We start from the raw sequence: 21,027 nt of genomic DNA on the forward strand, positions 1-21,027 counted from the left end.
CCTCACATACTTCCCTTTTTTGTTGTGGTGGTGGTGAGAGCACTTAAGATCACTTACTCTCGCTCACTTTTTCAACTTTCAAGCATACGATACAGTATTGTCAACTATAGTCACCAGGCTGTACGTTAGACCCCAGAACTTACTCATCTTATAATAGGCAATATGTACCCTCTGACCAACATCTCCCATTTCCCCCACTCTGTAGCCTCTGGCAACGGCCATTCTACTCTGTTTCTATGGGCTTGGCTTTTTTTAGATTCCACATATAAGTGAGATTATGCAGTATTTGTCTTTCTCTGTCTGACCTATTTCACTTATCAGGACACCCCCCAAGATCCAACCATGTTGTCATAAATGGTAGGATTTCCTTCTTTTTCACGACTGGCCATATCTTAAAAAAAATTTTTTTTAATGTTTATTTATTTATGACAGAGACAGAGAGAGAGAGAGACAGAGCATGAGAGGGGAGGGGCAGAGAGAGGGAGACACAGAATCTGAAGCAGGCTCCAGGCTCTGAGCCATCATCACAGAGCCCGACGTGGGGCTCGAACTCACAGACCGTGAGATCATAACCTGAGCCAAAGTCGGACACTCAACCGACTGAGCCACCCAGGTGCCCCCAACAACTGACCATATCTTTCAACAGCAGGATACCAGGCCGCTATTCAGCCACATGTACATGACAGCGATGCAGCTCCTTGCTCCCAGATGGCACCAGGCCTGAAAACTCTGTCCAGTTTACTGCCCTCTTCCCTCTCTCTTGTAACCAATTCTTGGACCCGACCTCATGCAGGGACGCTTTTCTAAGCAGGGGAAAGCATGAACCATCTTCCTTTTTACACACCACCCCTCTAACCCTGTCCAAGATGACCCTCCACCAAAGAAGCTGCAAGGGCAGGCCATAGAGGTCATCTAGGTACAAAGTGAAGAAGGACCTTGTCCACCTTCACTTGGTGAGCTAGTTTCAGGGTCAGGACAGGCAACCAGGTCTCTGCATTTCTAGTTCAACCCTCCTGCCACCACTGTTAATAGCTTTTCTTCCTTTACATTCTGTATTTTTACATCGTGACATCTCAGATGCTTTTAGATTCGTGTGGCGTGTACTGACATTTATGCCCCTAGGGAGCGGGCATGGTATTGTTTGGTTGGGTCAGAAGGCCACCTCTAATTTGGCATTCTGCTCACGTAAGAGTACAGCAGGGGTTTCTGACGATAGACTGAAGATGGGGAGGGGGTTATTTTTGGGCTTCAGGTCCGGGTGGACCAAACGTCAGGCTGTCACTGGGGGACAAAGATTAGGTCTGTGTGAAGTGTGGGTAGATGGCTCCAATAAGGAGCCAGTAAGGGTCCAGCTGAATTCCTCACCTGCCGTAGGGACTTCCTGCTTTGGATTCATTGCTCCTCTCTGGGAAATGGGACTGATGCCTCGCTCTCATTTCCTTGATGGAGAATCTACTTGAGCTCAAGCTCTCCCAGGAGATGGTGAGGATTTTGAGAGCTGGAGCCAGTCTGTAGTGGACATGTGAGTGGGTTTGTGTCTCTGCCTCTGTAATCTACTTATTCATCTCATGGGGCTCCTAGTCGCTGGAAGGGGCACCTCATTTGTTCCATGCAGTCTCTCTCCCTTGACCTTAACTGATTAGACCAAGGGTGGACACGTGACCTAAGGTGATCACATCGGCTCTCAAGAATTTGAAATGAGGACTCTGAGGGGCTGAGTTGATGAGCTCTGGGGCGTTGAGCCGGGGAGTCCTGCAGAGTCCAAGCTTGAGTGGGCCCGGCACACGGATGCCCATGGAAAACCTGTGTTGGGGGTGAGTCTGAGCCATGGTGGCTAGATGAAGCTGTAATACAGCGAGAACTGGACACACAGTGATGACACTAGAAACAAGAGAGAGGGAGGCAGTGAGAAGCTCTGAATGGGAGGAACGATTTTCCAGCTCCTGTGAAAAAGACTCACTTCCTGCTTGGTACTTCCTTGAGTTTTCTTGATCATCCTTCAATAAAACCCTCTAGTAGTTGAGCTTAGTCGAGGCACTTCTGTTTCTTGCGGCCAAATGCTCCTCAATTAGGACAGCATCTCACACCTCCTGCACCCCCAGCTCCTTGCAGCAGACCCTGCCTGTTTGCCAAAGGCAAACGTGCGCCTCTGAGTGCCGTGTGGCTGCGGCGGAGGAGCCTCGGTAGTCCGGTGGGCCCAAGGCGGAGACTCAGGGTGAAGACACAAGTGCTTCTTAACTGGACAGGGGAGGCCAGGGAAGGCTGAGCTGTGGATGCGTCCAGGATTTCCTGTGGAAGGCTTGGTTTCAGTGACAGAAAGCAAACAGCTCTAGCGTCCTCTCCAGAACCACATGGGACTGGAATGTTGCCGGTCTACACTGTTCTTACCTACGCTTTTAGAGCCCCTACGGCCCCCTTTTCCTGTGATTGGAGTTCTTCATGTTGCTCCCAGCCCCCCTTAGCTCCTGATTGGTCTTGTCTCTATTCTTTGAGTCTCAATCAATTGCACTGCTACTCTTTCCTCCTCTTCTTCCTCCTCCTTCTCCTTTTCTTTTGATGTTGAGATCTGTACACCTAGCAATCAAAGAGTCTATAATACAAGGTGGCAGATACTCTCTGCTTCAGCCCCGTGTCCTCGGGGCACATCCTACCTCCTGATCTCCAGGAGTTGATAGCCAGCCCTCTCATAGGACTGTGACATTGGTCTCATGTCTTGTTCTGTGCCCTGCATGGGATAGGTATTTAGGCAGCATTTGTGAAGCTGAATTTGGGGGAATATACTTGATATAATTGGATGCTCTTCTAGGGAGACTTAGACAGTCTGAGGGGAGCTGAGGAGCTTCAAGGCCTTGGGGGAACAGGGAGGAGGGGGCAGAGGTTTGAGAAGCCAGGATGTGGTAGGAGGTGGAAGCAACATATTTTGTCAGGATAGTCCAGCTGCTGTAGTAGAGAAGCTCAAGGTTGCAATGTCTTAACACAATAGAGGTTTAGTTTTTGCTTAGATCGCAGTATTGATGTGTGTCTGACAGGTGGCCTCCCATGTGGTAATTCAAGCATGCAAACACCTTCCATTTTGCAGCCCCACCATCCCCTAGGGCCTCAAAGTACTCTCTGCTGGGTTGGGATGCTCTATATCCAGCTAATAGACAGGGGAAGGGAATGAGAGGGAGGCAGGGAGGGAGAGACAGAGAGAGACAGAGAGAGGGAGAGAGACTTATAAGGGGGGCTCTGGTGGATCAGCCCTGGAAGTGTGTTATCTTATACTGCTGATCACATCTCATCGGTGAGGCCAAGAGATAAGGGGTAAAGGAGCAGGCTGCCATTGAAAAGAGTTTGTTGCCCATAGTTGTCAAGTTTGTTATGCCGCACCTTGGGGACCACACAGGGAAGCAGCAGGGTCAGTGAGGAGGCAGAGGGAGAGTGAAAAGCCTTAACTGTATTTTTCATGGGGAGGGGGATGGGTGAGGCAGGGTAAGCTGCTTTAGAATTGGCTACTTTGAATAGTTTTAGGGGTTCAAGGTATAGGGGCTGACCCTAGTTGTCTAATACATGGCCCTGGTGTGATTTGGGCAGAGAAATAATGTCCTGCAGTGTTAGAGCGGAGAAAGTAGGGGCTTGGGTTGGGCTGGTTAATTTTCAGGTGACAGACATACTCTTGGAAGAGTTGCCTGTCTCTAGAAATCTGGTAAGTCTGGGAGGGCAGTTTCCCCAGCATCTTAAAACTCCAGATGTGGAAACATCAGACTAAGGAGACATGTTTAATTCAATGACACAGTTGATCGTAAGAAAGGCAGGGAAATGTAATCTAGCTGTTTGCCCAGGGAAAAGAGATCAATTTTGGGGAGCACACTGAGTGTTTATACCACAGCAACTTAATGAAGTGGAGAGAGCTTCTGGTTTGGAATCCAAGACTTGGACTGAACTCCTAACCCCAGGACACGATGCTGTGTGAGCCTGGACCAGTTACTTTCTCTGGAAGAACAGAGGTTTCACCAGCTTTCTTTCGAAAGGGGGAGATAATCAGAGCTGCATTTCACTGCAGTTGTGAGAATCAAGTAAGATGTCACATAAGATGCTTTTGGCAAACTCCGGGGCACTGTTCAGATGTTAACTGTTATTTCGTGGTCTTTCCAAATTTGGGGGACCCACGGTGGCTCTTGGACCTGGAACTCTGTTGTCTTTCATGCACAAGGCCCGCCCCCGGCCTGCTTGGGGTGGGCCAGAAAAGCAGCTGGGGTGACCTGTTTCCCCAAAGCCACATGCAGAGGCTCAGAGGGTCTTTACAAGGATGGCTCAGGATTAACAGATGTGGCTGGGGGATTTCGTGCCACATCCAGCTGGGAACACATGCAGCTCAACAGGAAAGATGGTGATTAGTGACTCTGCCAATGCTTTTTAAAAACGATTCTTTTCCCCATTTTAAATCAGTACATGCTCATTAAAGAAACAGGGTTAAATATAGAAAAATACAAAGAGTAAGTAAAAGGCATTCCCGGTACCACCACACAATCATTGGTAACATCTTGTTTCTGCTTTTTCCCCGCCTTTTGGTATTTTTCTACTGTGAAATGGCTTTTAATTCATTTATTCTTAATCAAAAATTCATTTTGATACATTGTATATACAAAATTCAAAAGTTACAGAGGGTATGCAGGGAAACAGAAGCCCCCCGCCCAGTTCCCTTCCTGGAAGGCAACCTCAGTTACCAGCCCTTGTGCTTCCTTCCAGAGTTAATCAGTGTATATGTAAGTATATGCACGCCTCACATTTTATTTTTAAAACATGTTCTTGCACGGTCTACACCCTCTTCAATAGCTTGCTTTTCCACGTAATAGTAATATGTCTTAGAGAAGGCTCCACATCCGTTCAGGGGAGCGGCCCGCCTCATTCATTTGAAAGGCTATATACTATTCATTATATGGATTGTTTCATGATTTATTTAACTAGTCTGATATTGAAGAGTACTTAGTTTGTTTTTAGTCTTTTACATTTTTAACGATGCTGCAGCGAATACATATGTCATTTCACACGTGTGTAAGAATATCCGTAGGATAATTTTCTGCAATTGCAATTGCTGGGTTAGTGACTCCACACATTTTAAATATTATGGTTTACTGCCTCTAGAAAGGTCACAGGCAGAGAATGAGCGTTAGTTTCTTCACACCTTTGCTAATAGTCTGTTATTAAGCTTTGTCAGCTTGGCCAACCTGATAGGTAAAAATGGTATCTCATTTAAAATTTCACATCTTGTTATGTTTAAAATCCATTCCACTTTGGTTATTGGTAGCTTTTGTCTTGTCCACATTTTCCTGTTGGAGTGTTGATCTTATTGATTTGTAGAAGCTCTTTGTATATTGAGGGATTGGCCTTTTGTCTGTGATTCACGTTGCAAATGTTTCCCTCAGTTTTTACTCTTCTAATGACTATTTTTCTCATAAAGAAAATATTTATTTTTGTGAAGTTAGCGTAATAGTCTTTCCTATCATAGTTTCTGGGTTTGTATCATACTTTGAAAAAGGCCTTTCTCCCTCCAAGAATGTAAAAGTTTTTCTTTGTGATTTTGTTTTATGTATATGAATTTTTCTTCCATCAGGGATTTATTTTGGTGTAAGGACTAGGTTGAGATCAAACTTTTCTTTTCCAGGCAGAGACACAGTTTATCCCAACATCAATTGTTAAATACTATATCCTTTGTTCTACTGATTCAAAATGTTATGTTGACCTTGTACTATATTTTTACCTGTATTTGGGTATGTTTCTGGAATCTGAAATCTGTTTCACTGATGGATTCTCTAAAATAATAGACTGAGGGAGGAGTGATCAGGGAAGGTCTATGCAAGAGTATGACATTTCAGGAAAGGCCGGCAGGGCTGTTCTGGTGGAGGAAGCAGCATGTGCAAGGGCCCTGAGGCAGGAAAAGAGTGCACTGGAAGAACCAAAAGAGAGAAGCCTGGTGCGGCTGGTCCTCAAGAGAAGAAGCACATGGAACAGGACAAGGCTGGAGAGATGGGGAGGGGCCTGATTAGTCCTCATGGCCATGTGAAAGCTTTTGTACCTATCTTATGCAATTGGAAGGCTTTGAAGGGTCTTAAGCAAAGGGGTGACATGATTTGGTTTATGCAGGAACTTAAAATCTCTTTTTAAAAAAGGCTTGGGGCCCCTGGGTGGCTCAATCAGTTAAGCATCTGACTTTGTTTGACTCAGGTCACTCTCATGGTTCTTGAGTTCAAGGCCTGCATCGGGCTCTGTGCTGACAGCACAGAGGATCTGTGCTTTAGATCCTCTGATCCCTCTCTCTTTCTGCCTTCCCCTGCTAGTTCTGTCTCTCTCTCTCTCTCCTTCAAAATAAACAAATAAACTTTAAAAAAAAAAAAAGGCTTAAGACATTTGTTGAATGAATAAAGACAAGTGGTGTAGGTTTGTTTTGCAAGACCTCTGAGGCATGGGGGAGGAGTGCCCATCTTTCTTTACTCTTGGCGTTTCTCACATCGCCCCCAGGCCCTCTTCCTCCTCTGCTTCATTGTGCTGAACACAGTGAGACCAGCATATTAGCCAGTAATTAGCTTTTAATTAGAAAAGCATGTCTTTGCCTCTACGAAGGGACAAATACCTTTAAAAATGGAATCACTTTAATTGAATAAATCTTTTACCAGATAGTTTTGAAAATTCTAGTCCTTTCATTAGAAGCCCCATCAAGCAAAGCCATTTGAAAATGCTCGCTTAATGTAGCAGTCACTGGAGCATCATTTTGAATATATTGTTTTATCACAAAGGGGAATCCAACTCTTGGCCAGAACAGTGCTCTTGCCCTGATGCTCAGGGCCTCCCTTGCAGGTTCCCTGGAGTAATGCTGCTCCAATATAGTCCTGGACCAGCAGCAGCACCACCGGGGAGCTCGCTGGAAATGCAGAATCCCAGGCCTCACTGCAGACATCTCGAATCAGAATCTCTGGGATTGGGTCCAGGAAATTGGTGTTTGAAAAAACTGCCCCGGAAATTCCTAGGTATGCTCAAGTCTACATACGGAGCTCCAGCCTATTGGATAGATGGCCACAGGCAAAGGCATTCTTACTGAGCACTGGTGATCATGTGTGCACTCCACAAACAAGTGTGGAGGAAGCCCGGAGTGCCAGGCACTTCCTAGGGACTGGGAATACAAGAAAGTCTCTGTCCTCTAGGAATTCAGTCCAAGAGAGAGGGCTTTTTTGCTTATTTGTTTTTTGTTTTTAAGAGTGTGATTTGAGTCACTTACGAGGCAAGTCCAGGATTCTGTGGAAGTGTAGAGAGGTGTGGCTGAGGTGGGTATCTGTTGTTTTCTCACTCGACATCAGACCTCACTTTTGGGGGATAGCTTCTTATGTTTTGGGAGAACCACCTCCTTCTCATCCTCAATGTTTAGGTTTCAGAAAAAGCTGAGCCCATGCTGGGCCCCCAGGATGGTCAAAGCTCACAGCCAGGTCACAGGATTGCTGTAGTGATGGACAAGTCTACCCTCCAGAGCCCGCGAGAGGCAGCGAGCCTTCGGCGGACTTCCTGGAAGGAGGCTTCTCTCCGCTGGACGTGAAGGTGAGTGGGTCGGACGTCTAGAGCTGCTACAGCCCCCTCGTGACTCCGAAGAGGAGACTGTCTGAGTATTAAGACAACCATGGAGGAGAACAGAGAGAGCCAGGTGAAAGGAAGGAGTCACCCAAGCTCTGGTGACATTGCTCAGGCCCTTGCAACCCAGCTGGGCCTGGAGCCATCAGACTGGGGAAGCCAGTTTGGGCTGGGTTCTTACTGCCTCCAATTAAAAGAATGCTAATTTTCAATATCGGGACAAAATGATAGTACTGTGGCTTAGTATTTATTTCATGGGATGCTGAAATGCTAGTGTGAATACTGGTACTTTAAAATCAAGTATTTAAAATTCATTTTTAAATAATCAGTGACACTAAAACCTTAATACCTTTCAAATATAAACTATGTATAAACAGATTACAAAACGTCAACCAAGAGTATTAATTAAAGTATGAACACAGAGAATACATTATTATTCTGCTATCATTCTGATATGCGCAATTGCCCCCCACGAGCCCCCGCTGCTTCCTTTCTGCCCTCCTGTCCTGGTCCTGCTCACCACTCCCCACTGGTCTCCTGTCGCCCCTGTGTGTGGTTCAGGCTGCCCTCGGCCGCTGGTCCCATGTGTGGGCTCTGTCTCTCTTTGTTCTCTCTGAACCCTGTCTATACCTTTGTAAACAGTTCCTTTATTGAACTCTTCTCAATTAGCTAGTTTGAGTGTGCCATCTGTTTCCCGATACATGTCTCAACCCCGAAGCCAAAGCAGTCACTGAAGAACGCTACCTGATGGGCATCTAACTACCTGGAGGGGGGGTTGGTCGGGGAGGGCTTCCTGGGGGAGGAGCTATGTGCGCTGCTTTGGGGGAACGAATGGGAATTAGGCAGGTAAATGGTGATGCAGCTCATCCCTCCAGACTGATCCCTGGACTCACTGCCTCCGGGAAGCCTTCCCTGATCTGGAGGAGCTGGGGAATGACAGGGAGGACATTCCAAACAGAGAGAACAAGACATGAAGCCTAGGGAGACTGTACAGGGCTGAGGGCAGAGGGTTTCAGCAAGCTCTGAACGTAGATCATGAGAATGAGTGGAGGTGAATAGAAGGTGGAAGAGGTAGGCAGAGTCCAGGATCCCACTTTGCCCAGGATATGATGCTTCTCTAATATCTGGCTAGATCAAGGATGATAATGAGCCACCCACGGGATATGGACCACATCTTCTGTTTGGGTGTTTGAATTGGTGCTCATACAAGATGGGAGTGGATCAGGTTGTGGTTGGCCCATGGATTTCCCCAAAGCTCAGGAAGATCCTGGGGGGACACTTAGTCCAGAAGATTTTTCTCACCAGGAGGAGAGGACAGGGAGTCCTGTTGGTTCTGACCCAAGGGCTTGGCCAATGAGCTCAGATGTTTCTTGATGGCATAATGTGCCACTTAATATACACATGGGGGGAATCAGCTAAGTCTGGGGGATACTCTTATCAGCAAACCATGCCAGAAAAAAACAGAGTCATCCTGAACAACGGTGGTTAATCAATGGCCTTGAAAGGTGGCTTCTGGCTATGTGCTCAGACACAGTGCTGACCTTGGTTGCTGATGGCTTCCCAGGACAACCAGTGACTCCCTGCCCTCAGCTGTGCAAAGAGGTGGAGACCCAGTTGACCTGAGAATTGGAGGGGCCCTGACCCCTCCAGGACACCCACTCCCATGACACCCTAAACCCAAAGACAAACAGTGTGAATGCTCAGGTGTGCTCACCTGAGAGACTCAGGGACACCCCAGGAGACTTCTCTTTGACGTGTGCGAGGCAGCCAGCCGCATTAAAACTTGTGATGGGGCCAATGGGGCTAGAAGAGGAGAGGGAAAGAAGATCACCATTTACTGAGTCCTTACTATGTGACAGACATAAGCTAGGTTCTCGTAAACACCTCACAGAAACATTGAGAGGTAGGCATTATTCATGCCTGTTTTACCGATGAGAGTAGAGAACAAAGAGATTAAGACGATCTTCTATGGTCACCCATCTAGTAAAGGTGAAGCTGGGGTTTGAACCCAAGTCCCCCTGGCTTCAAAGGGCATACATATCTGTTCTACGGAAGGTATTGAAAATTGATATTAAGTGGCCCCTCTATGATTTAAGAGCTGGACAGTGTGTGCAGAGCCTGAGGCTGGTCCTGGTCTCACCGGCTGGGGATGCCGGGCAAGGCCTTGACACGTCCCGTTCTTCAGTCCAGCCACTACAGCCAGTGATGGATCCTTGTGGGCACCTTCTCGCTGGACCAACAGCAGAAAAGCATCCATTTGGAGGTTCTAGTGCAAAAGCCTCCAGAACAGATTTTAAGGAATGGCAAGCTTTTCTGTGTCTTCTGTGCTTGTTTCCTCATTCCCTGGGTGCGGACAGAGTTGCTCCTGGGCGAAGTGCAGTATCGATTCTCCCTTGCGAATGTCTTAGGAAAGGCTGAGAAGTGGACCGGCTTGTAGACCATTGTCATTCCCTCGTCTCTGCCTTCCCCTTCCAGCCTCGCTCTGCACGCATCGGCCCTAGTGATTTCCAGGGCCATGGCCAAGGGTTTGCCGACCTCTCTGTGGTTTGGGGCTTGCCCTGTGCCGTAAACTGGCACCGCCTAAAACTGGCCTGGAGCCGTTTTCTCTTGCCACTTTCCGTGCCGCGTGCCAGCTCGCTCCAGATCGTCCTCGCTCCTGAGGTTCCACTTCTGACTTTGCAAACTCAACCTTCCTTCCTTCCTCAACTCCATTTGGAGCGTTGCTTGACCGGTTCTGCCCCTGACTGCCCGTGCCACCCTGCTCCCGGGACCCTCCAGCTCAGTGCAGTCCGCGTGCCCCTCACTCCCACCAGGCTCACTGTGGCTCAGCAGGCAGGACTGGAAAGGATACGGTGGAAAGGGTACAGTGCCCCCTACCGGGACAGAGGCGTGGTTGTGCTCAGGGGCTGGAAGTGGGGACAGGATCAGATACGCCTGCTCTCAGGTCTAGTTTACCAACTTCACCGGGCCAGTCTGGGAAAGTCGGTGTGCACTTTGGGTAAGAGAGTTAGTTGCCTCTGAGAAGAGTTCTAGAACACTGACTCTGAAGAGGGCCTGAGGGATTTACTCCAATGTACCCCTTTCCTAGATAGGAAAACTGAGGTTGAGTGTGTTTGATGCCCTGGCGATTGCACACAACTCGTTTTTGGAAGAACTGGAGCCAGCATTCAGGCATTAGATTTCCATTTTGATGCTCTTTGCCCCATATTACAGGGAGAAGCAAATTTTTCTTCGAATTTAAAACATTTTTGCTCTGAGAGGGATCGTCATTTCTTAATGTCAGTCCCGAGCAGAGGAACAAATCGAAAAGAGCATCCTATATAGCAAAGAAATGACATGCCAGGGAGTTTGCTACGTGCTTTTGGAAACATCTCGGGGAGATCCCACCAATGACCTTTGAGGCAGGTTTTTCCTGTGTCCACTCTAAAGATACAGAGAAGTGAGGTGTAGAGAGGACAAATGACTCTGAAAGTGACCACTCATGAGGAAGAGAGCTGTAAGTAGTGGCTTGTTTGCTTCAGGGTCTTCCCCTAATGCCACGCTACCTTTTAAAGTGTGTGCATGCAGGTATGTGTGTGAGCACATATACGTGTGTGCACACTTGCCCAGATGCAGGCAGGTGGAACAGAAGCCCCGGATGGAGTGGATGGTGAATGTCTGTCCCGGGCCGCCTGATGGAAGAGGTTGAGGATGCTGATGTTTGGAAGTTCTAGGATGACCTTCCCATTAGATGCCAGTCTAGGCTGGCGCATCAGGAATGATCTGAAAGAGCAGCGTGGCCAGCCACCCGGGGGGGGGGGGGGCGACCAGGGAAGCCTCTGTCCTGAGAGGGGCTGGAGCAGATGGCACAAGGGGCCCCTCCTGGCCCTGAGACATTGCCATGACTGTCACAAGGTAACGGAGATCACTGGCGAGCGACAGGACTCTGGATTTTCTCTCGGCCGGCGTGGGTGGGCACGGGGGGCGTTAGTGAGCACGGGCACGTGGCCTCCCGGTGTGAGTGTGTGTTCAGGAGTTGACAGGAGCCATTTGGCTGTGGGCCTCACACTCTCAGAGGGCTTCAGATATGGGCTCTTGATATTATCCCCAAATGAGGTTACACTCGCGGTCCGAGATACGCTGACAAGATGGAGAGGAGAAGACATTCATCACACGGCTCTGAGCACATTGCGTTACCAAAGTGCGCTGCCTGTAGTGGCCTGAGAATTAATAGTTCATAAATCCTATGGTTATTTTGTGGATAACACAATTATTTTGCATTTAAAACACATGATGATAATTTGTTAAATGTTAACATTTAGAACAGCTACAAATATGGGGACTCGGTTGCAGCAATTTCTCATTCTGTAATATTCTGGAAGCCTCAAAGCTGCACATGGCCTGGGTCTCTCATGACCTCTGAGGACCCCCGAGTGTGGATGTTCATGTTGTTATGATTATTTGTGTGAGTACCGGTGAAAGTGTGTGTTTGTGAGCTGGTGAGGGGTGTGTGTGTGTGTGTGTGTGTGTGTGTGTGTGTGTGTGAGTATGTGGGAGGCCGTGTCGTGAGAGAGTGTATTTCTGGGTTGCCGGGGGACCAGGGAGGGCCCCCAGCCTATGGGGACAGGGGGAGGGGAACTGTCAGCCCACTGCCAACCGAAGACGTCAGGGACATAACTCGATTTGATGATTTGGCCTGAGTAACCCTCTCAAAATAGAAAAATCAAGGACCCAGCGTGGAGGCAGCCTGTCTGGGCTTGGGCTGGTAATGAGGACTAACAAGGGTTGATGGAGCCTGGGAGCAATGGGCCGAGATGGCCCCGAGCAGCCTGGCACCCTGGGCCCTGCAGCCATCCAGGGCTCCCCGCCTGGCCTAATGCTATCACCCACAAAGATCCTCACTGATAAGGGCCATGAGAAAGGGAGAGCAGCTTTGCAGCCACAGCAGGACGGCCTACAGACACCTGACAGGAAGCTGCCCTTGTGGGTTGGCAAAGCTGAGATGCCTAGATGGAACTTTCTGGAGGGTGCTTGGTCAAATACCCACCGGGACAGGGGGCCTTCCCTATCCTTTAAGGGGATATCCTTGAAGGGGCTCCTGAGTGGCTCAGCTGGTTAAGCGTCTGACTTAGGCTCAGGTCATGGTCTCGCGGTTCACGAGTTCGAGCCCTGCGTTGGGCTGGCTGCTGTCAGCAAAGAACCCCCTTCAGATTGTCTGTCTCCCTCTCTCTGCCCCTCCCCTGCTCATGCTCCCTCTCAAAAATAAATAAACATTAAAAAATATATCACATAAGTAACATGTTCGTTTTAGGAAACTTGGTGATATAGATTATCATAAATTGAAAAAAACACCCAGCCTTACCCAGACATCCCTACTGTCCACACTTTGTTGCATAGGATTTGGCATTGGGGGCTGGAGGGGGGTACTCCACCAGGAGGAAAATTACCCTGGACATTTCCTTAAGGAATGTGTTGCATTAGCAGTGGACATACGACCTCTTAATCCATACAACCCAACCACTTTCTTCTGGGATGGAACCAGATCACTGTTTTGTTGGTTGAGCCCCAGAAAAAGTAGCTGGCTTGCATTTAGGGGACAGATAGCATGGAAAATACACGTCGTGAAACATTCTAGTCACACTCAGCATGGGGGGATGCTCACATTCTGGAAGGCAGATGGGAACTGAGAGGGACTGAAATTTCAGCAGCCTCGTGTCCCCATCTTAGCAAGGAGGGTGGCAGATCACAGGTACACTATTGAAGTTGTTCTATCTCTTTCTCCCCTGCCCCTCCCCCACTGTGTGGCATAGGCACAGCATTGAATTCAGAGAAATTGAATGCATGTATGATGTGACTCCACTATATATCTTTTGAATCTTTGTCTATGCATATGAATACATCTGTGATTGTTTGATAAAAACAGGATCATAGTGTATGTGCTCTTTTCAGCTGTTATATCCTGGATATCCTTCTATATAATATCCATATTTTACTTGACCTCCTGGTATGCCACTGAAGAGATAATACCATCATTTGTGTAACTATATAATCAATCCTTCACCGCAGGGCATTTACTTTCAAACTTTTTGTGTTCCTAATAATTACCGCAATAGATTTCCTTCTGTAGGAATCTTTGCTTTTTTACCCAATTATTTTCCTAGAAGAAATGTTTGCATTGAGGAATTCTGTGTCAAACCTATTTACTGTGTAAGCCTTGGGTGGGAGCCCACCTGCTATTTTCACTCTTATCCCGGAAAGGGGAAGAGCTCAGAAAAATGTGATCACAGCCTAGCAAGAGGTGGATCGGCCCCGTCTGTGGGTGAGGGGCGTGGGGACAGTGGTTCCGATCTAAGCTCCTCTGTTTGTCTTACCTCTTCCATCTGCCTCAATTTCCCCATTATTAGCAAATGGGATGAGCTAGGCTCGGGTCATCCTTGGTTTCCTTGGAGCAATAAAGACGATCCATTACATAGGTAGAGTGCTTTACAGATTTCGAGTCAGTTTTAGAAGTTGTATCCTGTTGAATCTTCAAAAGGCAGGCTTTGTTAGGTCTTCACTTGGCAAAGAAGGGGATGGTGGCCCAGAAGAGTTAAGGGAGATTCCCAAGTTCACAGACAACAGAATTGGCAATGAGGGCCTCTGAATTTTAGTCCAGCAAACGGAAAGTGCTGCTGGGATCACATGGTGAGAAGCGTCAGGGTCTTTGCTTGCAGGCTTGCCAGTCGCTATCCCGTTCGTAGCCAAAGGGAGCAGCCAGCGCTTCCTGTCTGGTGGACAGCTGCCATTTCTGCTGCCCACCATCCATTATCTTTGCTTTTAGTTACATCCTGAGTGGACTTTGAGGGCTACCTTTAGGTTAGTCATTGCGAACCCAAAGCATATGGCACATTTTGTGGGGCCATCCCTCAGCCGCACTGCTGGTGACATAACTTGCGTAGGCTGTTGCTTCATTCTATGGCCAGTTGTTTTTGGGTGATAAAATATAAGGGAGGAGATATATGTATGGGAGAAATCTCTTCTTCCCTTCGGACTTCATCCTGTTCTCAGCATTCAGGGTATGCACATTACCCAGGTCTGGCATATTCTGTCCCCTTGGCTGTTGCCGTTGGTTCAGTGATGTGACCCAAATTGGATCAATGAGATCCAATCCGTGGACTTTTTTTTTTTTTTTTTTGGAAATAGAAACTCTCTTTCTCCTGGATTGGAGCTGCCAGAAGCCGCTGTGGGGGGAGAACCCACATGAAAAACCCAGTCCAAGGAAGTCCGGTGCAGAGGAAAGCAATGTCTGCAGGTAGAGATGGATATAGCAAGATCTCGATTATTTTCTCATCTGGAAATCCTGCAGATGCTGTGACCTTCTGCTCGGCTCCTACAAAAGTACAGATTGGCCCTCCACTGCACCTCCTTCTGATATAGCTCCTGCAGATCTGCCTAAGACCTCGTAATAACTGTAACCTCACTATTGTTCCCTCTGCTTTCTAGGTCTCACGCGAAGGTGTCTGTTTGCAGGAAGCTAGTCTCATGTCTGTACCTTACTTAAAAGGGAGGCTGGAAAGCACTGTTTTTTGATTATATCTTAGAAAGGCAGAATTTGTAGTGTGGAAGTGTTCAAAAGTTACAGATGTCACTATAATCCACTCCTTCACCCCTAGTGTCAATATGGGCCCTGTTTTCATACTTACATTTCCAACGACAGCAGTAACGGTAACCTGTGCTTGCCCAACATCATACAACTATCCCTTATGCAGTGATGATCCACTTCCCCAAAGGAAGGACCCAAAGTTTCATTAGTTGCTGATTCCAGAAACAAGTGGGTGATAGGCATTTCTCCTGTAGTTCTGCCATATTAGCACATTGATATTCTGTAGCCTGTGGGCTAAATTGTAAACAGTAGAGAAAAGGGAGGAGGAAGAAAAAAGAAAATTTGTTGAATATACATAGATATGTACGTGATAAAGCAGACAGAGAAGCAATTATGGATAATTACTGCAGAACTTATGTATGAAACTGGCCACAAGGTTGCAGCTGGTCTTTATAAATGTCCTTTCTCTGCTACCGATTCATGTTCTCTTTGTCCTCAGCAGAAGAGTCCGTTGGCTATGATTCTTTATCCGGAGGGGTGACCCAATCTTCATTCTTGGGGAATCTGAATACTTCCTAGCTCTGCCTGTATGGGGTTAGAAGTTACCTTCTGTTAACTTTTATCACCGGACATGGCAATTTTAGAGGTGCCCCAGGGAATCCCTTACGGTTTACAGAAATAGTCCTTTCTGCCTACATGTATGGCAGCAGTCTACTTTGATAATCTGGATCAGTCATTTTGTCCAACAGGGCATGATAAGTCTCCAATGTCCGGGTGGAAGTCTCTGGTTCCAATTCAATGGATCCATTATTTTGTCTCCTGGTAAAAGTATCCCTCCCATTGGTTCAAAGACCTTTAAACTTGCAAAGCCCAAAGTCACAGAAAGCAAAAATTTAGCAAGTGGTTGATCAGGTAACATAATGAAGGGAGCTACCCCTACTTTTACCATTGTTTCTTGGGGTGAGACAGTCATCATTAACTTAAAGAATAGACTGAATTTTGTAGGACAACACCTCAACCTCACCAGATGTCTGTCTGCTGATGCCATCACGTCAACAGCGCATTCCTCTGTCCTATAAGGCCAGTTACTTTGGGACAGTGGAATACATGGAAAGACCAGTGAATATTACACACATGAGCCTGTCACTGCAATTAACTCGCTGTACATGAATTCCCTGGTGATGAGCAGTGTTTAAAAGGTGTCCAGATTTTGAATAAGGCATTCAGTAAGTCCATGAATTTTGTGATTTTCAGAAGCATGGTAGGCAAGGAAGATGTATTAGTCTGCTAGAACCACCATAAAAACATACCCCAGACTGGTGGCTTAAACAATGGAAATTTATTTTCTCACAGTTCTGGAAGCTGGATGTCCGAGACCAAAGTGTCAACCAGTTTACTTTTTTCTGAGGCCTCTCTCCCTGGCTTGCAGATGGCCGTCTTCTCCACGTGTCCTCACATGGCCTTTCCTCTGTGTTCACCTATCTCTGGTGTCTTTTTGTGTGTCCAAATTTCCTCTTCTTATAAGACATCAGTCACATTGGATTAGGCCCACCCTAACAGTCTTATTTTATCTTTGTCACCTTTTAAAAGGCCCTGTCTCCAAACAGAGTCACAACCTGAGGTACCGAGTGTTAACAGCTTCAACATATGAATTTTGGAGATACACAATTGAGCCCAAACTGGAATAAGTATCTGTTCCAGTAAGAACAAATTAGTGCCCCCTCCATGGAGGAGAGACTGCAATGCAATCAGTCTGCCCAAAGGTAGTTGGCTGTCTGTCAAGGTATGTGACTTGTCCAGGGATCCCAGGTGGTTATTACCACTGGCAAGTTGTGTGCTTACCAGTGTCATTTTCTCAATCAGGGAAAGTCCTTGTTGAGCCCATGCATAATATCCATCTCTGTCACCACGGTCATGTTTTTTATGAGCCGTCGAGCAATTAAGGGTGGCTGAAGGAAGAGGCCTTGATATCCACAGAACAGCTTATTTTATCCATCCTTATATTATGAGCTTCCTCTTCAGTAGGAACCACAGAGTATTCTCATCCTGTGCCCATTCTGAGAGGTCCATCCACATGCCTCTTCTCTAGTACTTGTCATCAATCCTTCAATATTGTTAGCTCCAAGTCTGCTCAAACCATTAGCCACTGCCCATGAGACCTAGACGATCCCTATTCCAGGGCATCTCTCTTTCCATACACAGCAGAGGCTGAGATGTGCCCTTAAAAGTCTGCCTAGTGGGGGAGATTTCTTTTCCTTACTGTTCTATACTGTTCTTTTCCTTACTGTACTGTTCTGTTCTTTTCCTTACTGTATCTCTATGTGGAGTGATAGTCCATTTTCATCTGATGCCCCCAGAGTGTGCGGAGCTACCTCAAAATCAGGTACTCGTTTTTACCTTTATAGTCAATTGCTCATTTGGAACACCTCTTTTTTTTATGTTTATTTATTTATTTTGAGAGAGAGCGAGCGCACAAGCAGGGGAGGGACAGAGAGAAGGAGAGAGAATCCCAAGCTAACAGTGCAGAGCCTGATGTAGGGCTTAGTCTCATGAACCATGAGATCATGACCTGAGCTGAAATCAAGAGTTGAGTGCTTAACCGACTGAGCCACCCAGGTGCCCCATCATTTGGAGCACCTCTTAAGGCTATGGCATGGGTTGAATAAAGGATGGAAATGTGGAGAAGGTAGATACCCTGGGAGATCATGCAAATTTCTTGTGTCTTTTGGATCAGCTAAGTTTATACATTGCATACCACTTCCATCTGGTCATGAAGTGTTTTTGGATCCACCCTAACACTGGTTGGCAATCTCTAGTTCACGATGGGCAGCTTAGTTGCAAGGCCTCCAGTTTTCTCATGGTTGGACTTTCTGCCTCTGCCAATAGCAAGCCATGAACGGTTGAGGTGACATCAACAAGATGGCGTCACAGATCCTGACTTTGCTCTCCCTCACAAGAACAATTAACAACTATTCATGGGCAAGACACCCCTGAGAGAATCCTAGAACATGGGGTGAGGCTGAGGCACCCCTGCACACAGAGATCTAGCCAGACTGCAGGAAGGGAAGAGGAACGGCAGCAGGGAATGGTTCAGCACCTAATAGAGAGGTCTCCTAGAGCCCACAGTCCTTCCAGTGGGAAAAGAGCACCCCTGGAGGACATCCAGCTCCCCTAACATTGTGGGTTGCTTCTTGGGGTCTCCACTCCAGGTGTGCCCCATAGGGATGGCAGGGGATCCTCAGGGCTCCCCCTGGGAATCTGACTGTGCTGGAGAAGCAGAGGGTTGGAACAACCCACACCGAGACCTAAGCAGACTCGGTTCCTCCCTGCAGAGCTCAAGTAGTGTCCTGACCAGCACTTTGCTCATCTGCAGAACGAAGTCAGTGGTGCTGTCTGACCAGGCACCTGTAGCCCGCCCATCTGAATAGAAAGGCTGACAAGAACACATGGAAGCCACGAAGTGTAATCTGCCCACTGAAAGGGCATGGCTTTGTTTCAAGACTCCAGCTGCCTCAGCTGTGGTTCCCTTACTGGGGTTGGCTACCGGCTCCACACAGCTCTCAGTCAGCCACAAATCTGCCAAGACATGCAGGCCTAGTGGCATAGTTTTGCACTTCATCCAGAGCCTTCCACACAGCCTTCTCTTGCTTTGTATTCCACACAAAGCAGGCAGCCTTGTGGGTAAGTCTTACCTGTTTCAACTACACTGTCATGAACTGGTGGAATAGCTGAGGTGGGACTCACACCCAACTCCGGTCACCCTTACTTCCACAAGCCTCTACCTTGGCAGTGGACCAGAGCAATATTCTGTGTTGCTAGAGATTAGTATTAGCTCAGAGCCAGGATCAAATAATCCCCCAAAGTCCTAAGAGTTGTTTTTTCTCTAGTGTACAGTTATGCTGAAATGTATTTTATGTCCCTTTGGTAACGTTTGATGGTATGTGCTTTGATGTTACCACATAATTCTTTTAAAGGATACCCAATCTCCTTTTCAATCAGAAAGCTCTGGCTCCTTGAACTGATTTAGGTCTGGGAGTCTCTATAGTAGTGATGTAGTGAGTCTCTAGAGTGGTGGCTCAAATCAATCTTTTCTGCTTACTAAGCCTAGGGTTTCTTGTTTTGTTTTGTTTTTTGGTTTTTTGGTTGGTTTTTGTTGTTGTTGTTGTTTTTTGGTCATGCACATTAAGTAAAACTTCGGTAGCCCATTTAATTCAGTCATAGAGATCTAATTATCTCCAAACATCCCTATAGGTAAAACCAATCCGTTTGTTATTTTGGCTCTGCTGTGTATTTTGGGAACTACTCTACATTTGCTTGGGTAGTTGAGTACACCTGCTAGATCTTTGTTATTCTAAGTTTCCATCATGTCACCTAAATTAAGGAGATCATTATAATGGCAGCTTTTCCTACCTTTATACTTTATCTACAGTGGATAGCTACTAACGTGCTTCTAAAGGATGTTGCTGCTCTTTGTTGACAACATATTTTTCAATACTATGGTGAAAAGATTGTCTTCTGGGCCCTCGTGTGGGTTATTTTCAGGGTAGGAATTGTGAACATATGAGAAATCTGCTCTTATAGTCTCATCTCCGCAGCTTTTAGGGTTCTTTCCTCTATATTATATCAAGTTCTTTCTGGCATTTCAAATTCACATAGGCTACTGTTGACTCTAGTTTTAGTCCATCAACCAGGCAAATAAATGGAATCCTTCCCAGTTGCTTGAGTCAATATTTTGCATCCAGAGTCTCTAGTAGGTGTTCACACATTGAAAATTTAACCTAATCTAAAATTAAGTTCCTCTCTCCCTGTTCCAGGTCCACGAGGCTCCATTCCCACACATGTTCCTCATAAATATTTTTTTAATTTAAAAATTAACATACAGCAAAATGAACTTTCTTGGCGTATAATTCTATGAGTTTTAATACACATATAGATTCATGTAGATACCACCACAATCAAGTCACAGAATAATTCCATCACCCCCAAATCTTTGTACTACCCCTGTGCAGTCTTAACACTTCCCCCACGCCTAACTCTTGGAAACCATGGATCTGCTCTCCATCATTGTAGTTTTGTCTTCTGATGATGTCATATAAGTGGAATCGCATAGTATGTAGTTTTTGCAGACTGGGTTCTTTGGCTTAACACACTTGAGATTCATCCACATTGTTGGTGTGTATCAGTACTCTGCTCCTTTTTATTGGTGAATTTTCCATTGTGTGGATGTGCCAGTTTGTTCACCCACTCAGCTCCGAAGGACATTCTGGTTGCTTATAGATTTTGGCAATTATGACTAGAGCTCCTCTAAACATTCATGTGAGGGTTTCTGTGTGAACATAAATTTTCATTTCTTTAGGGTAAATACCTGAGGAGTGGGATTGCTGGGTCATATGGTAGGTGTATGTTTAACTTTATTAAAAAACTGTTCAAGTGTTTTCTGGAGTGAATACATTATTTTGCATTTCTGCTCACAACGTATGAAAATTTTACTTCCTCCCCACTCTTCCCAACTTGCTTGATACTGTCAGGTTTTTATTTTATGCCCGCCTCTCTAATAGGTGTGTTCTAATTTGTGTTTCCTTAATGGTCAATGATATACATCTTTTTTGTGTGCCTATTAGTCATCCATACATTTCCTTTGTCCAAATGTTTTGCCCATTTTGTTTTATTATTTTTTTTTAAATAGGCCTCATGCCCAGCATGGAGCTCAATGCAGAGCTTGAACTCATGACCCTGAGATCAAGACCTGAGCTGAGATCAAGAGTTGGACCCTTAACCAACTGAGCCACCCAGGCGCCCTGTGTTTTGCCCATTTTAAAATTGAGTTGTCTGGTTTCTTACTGTTGAGCTTTTAAAGATATCTGTATTCT

The 21,027-nt window shown here is 46.5% G+C and overlaps 1 long non-coding RNA gene across 1 annotated transcript in view; it reads left to right on the plus strand.

Annotated features, from left to right (window-relative positions):
* Positions 1–7,408: 7,408 nt before the first annotated feature.
* LOC131516055 (uncharacterized) overlaps positions 7,409–21,027 on the plus strand; it is an 88,078-nt gene continuing 74,459 nt past the window's right edge. The window contains exon 1 of the long non-coding RNA XR_009263829.1: positions 7,409–7,566. This is a non-coding gene — a long non-coding RNA (uncharacterized LOC131516055). The remainder of the gene's footprint in view (positions 7,567–21,027) is intronic.

Source organism: Neofelis nebulosa, chromosome 7 (assembly GCF_028018385.1).
Source record: "Neofelis nebulosa isolate mNeoNeb1 chromosome 7, mNeoNeb1.pri, whole genome shotgun sequence".
Lineage (NCBI taxonomy): Eukaryota > Metazoa > Chordata > Mammalia > Carnivora > Felidae > Neofelis > Neofelis nebulosa.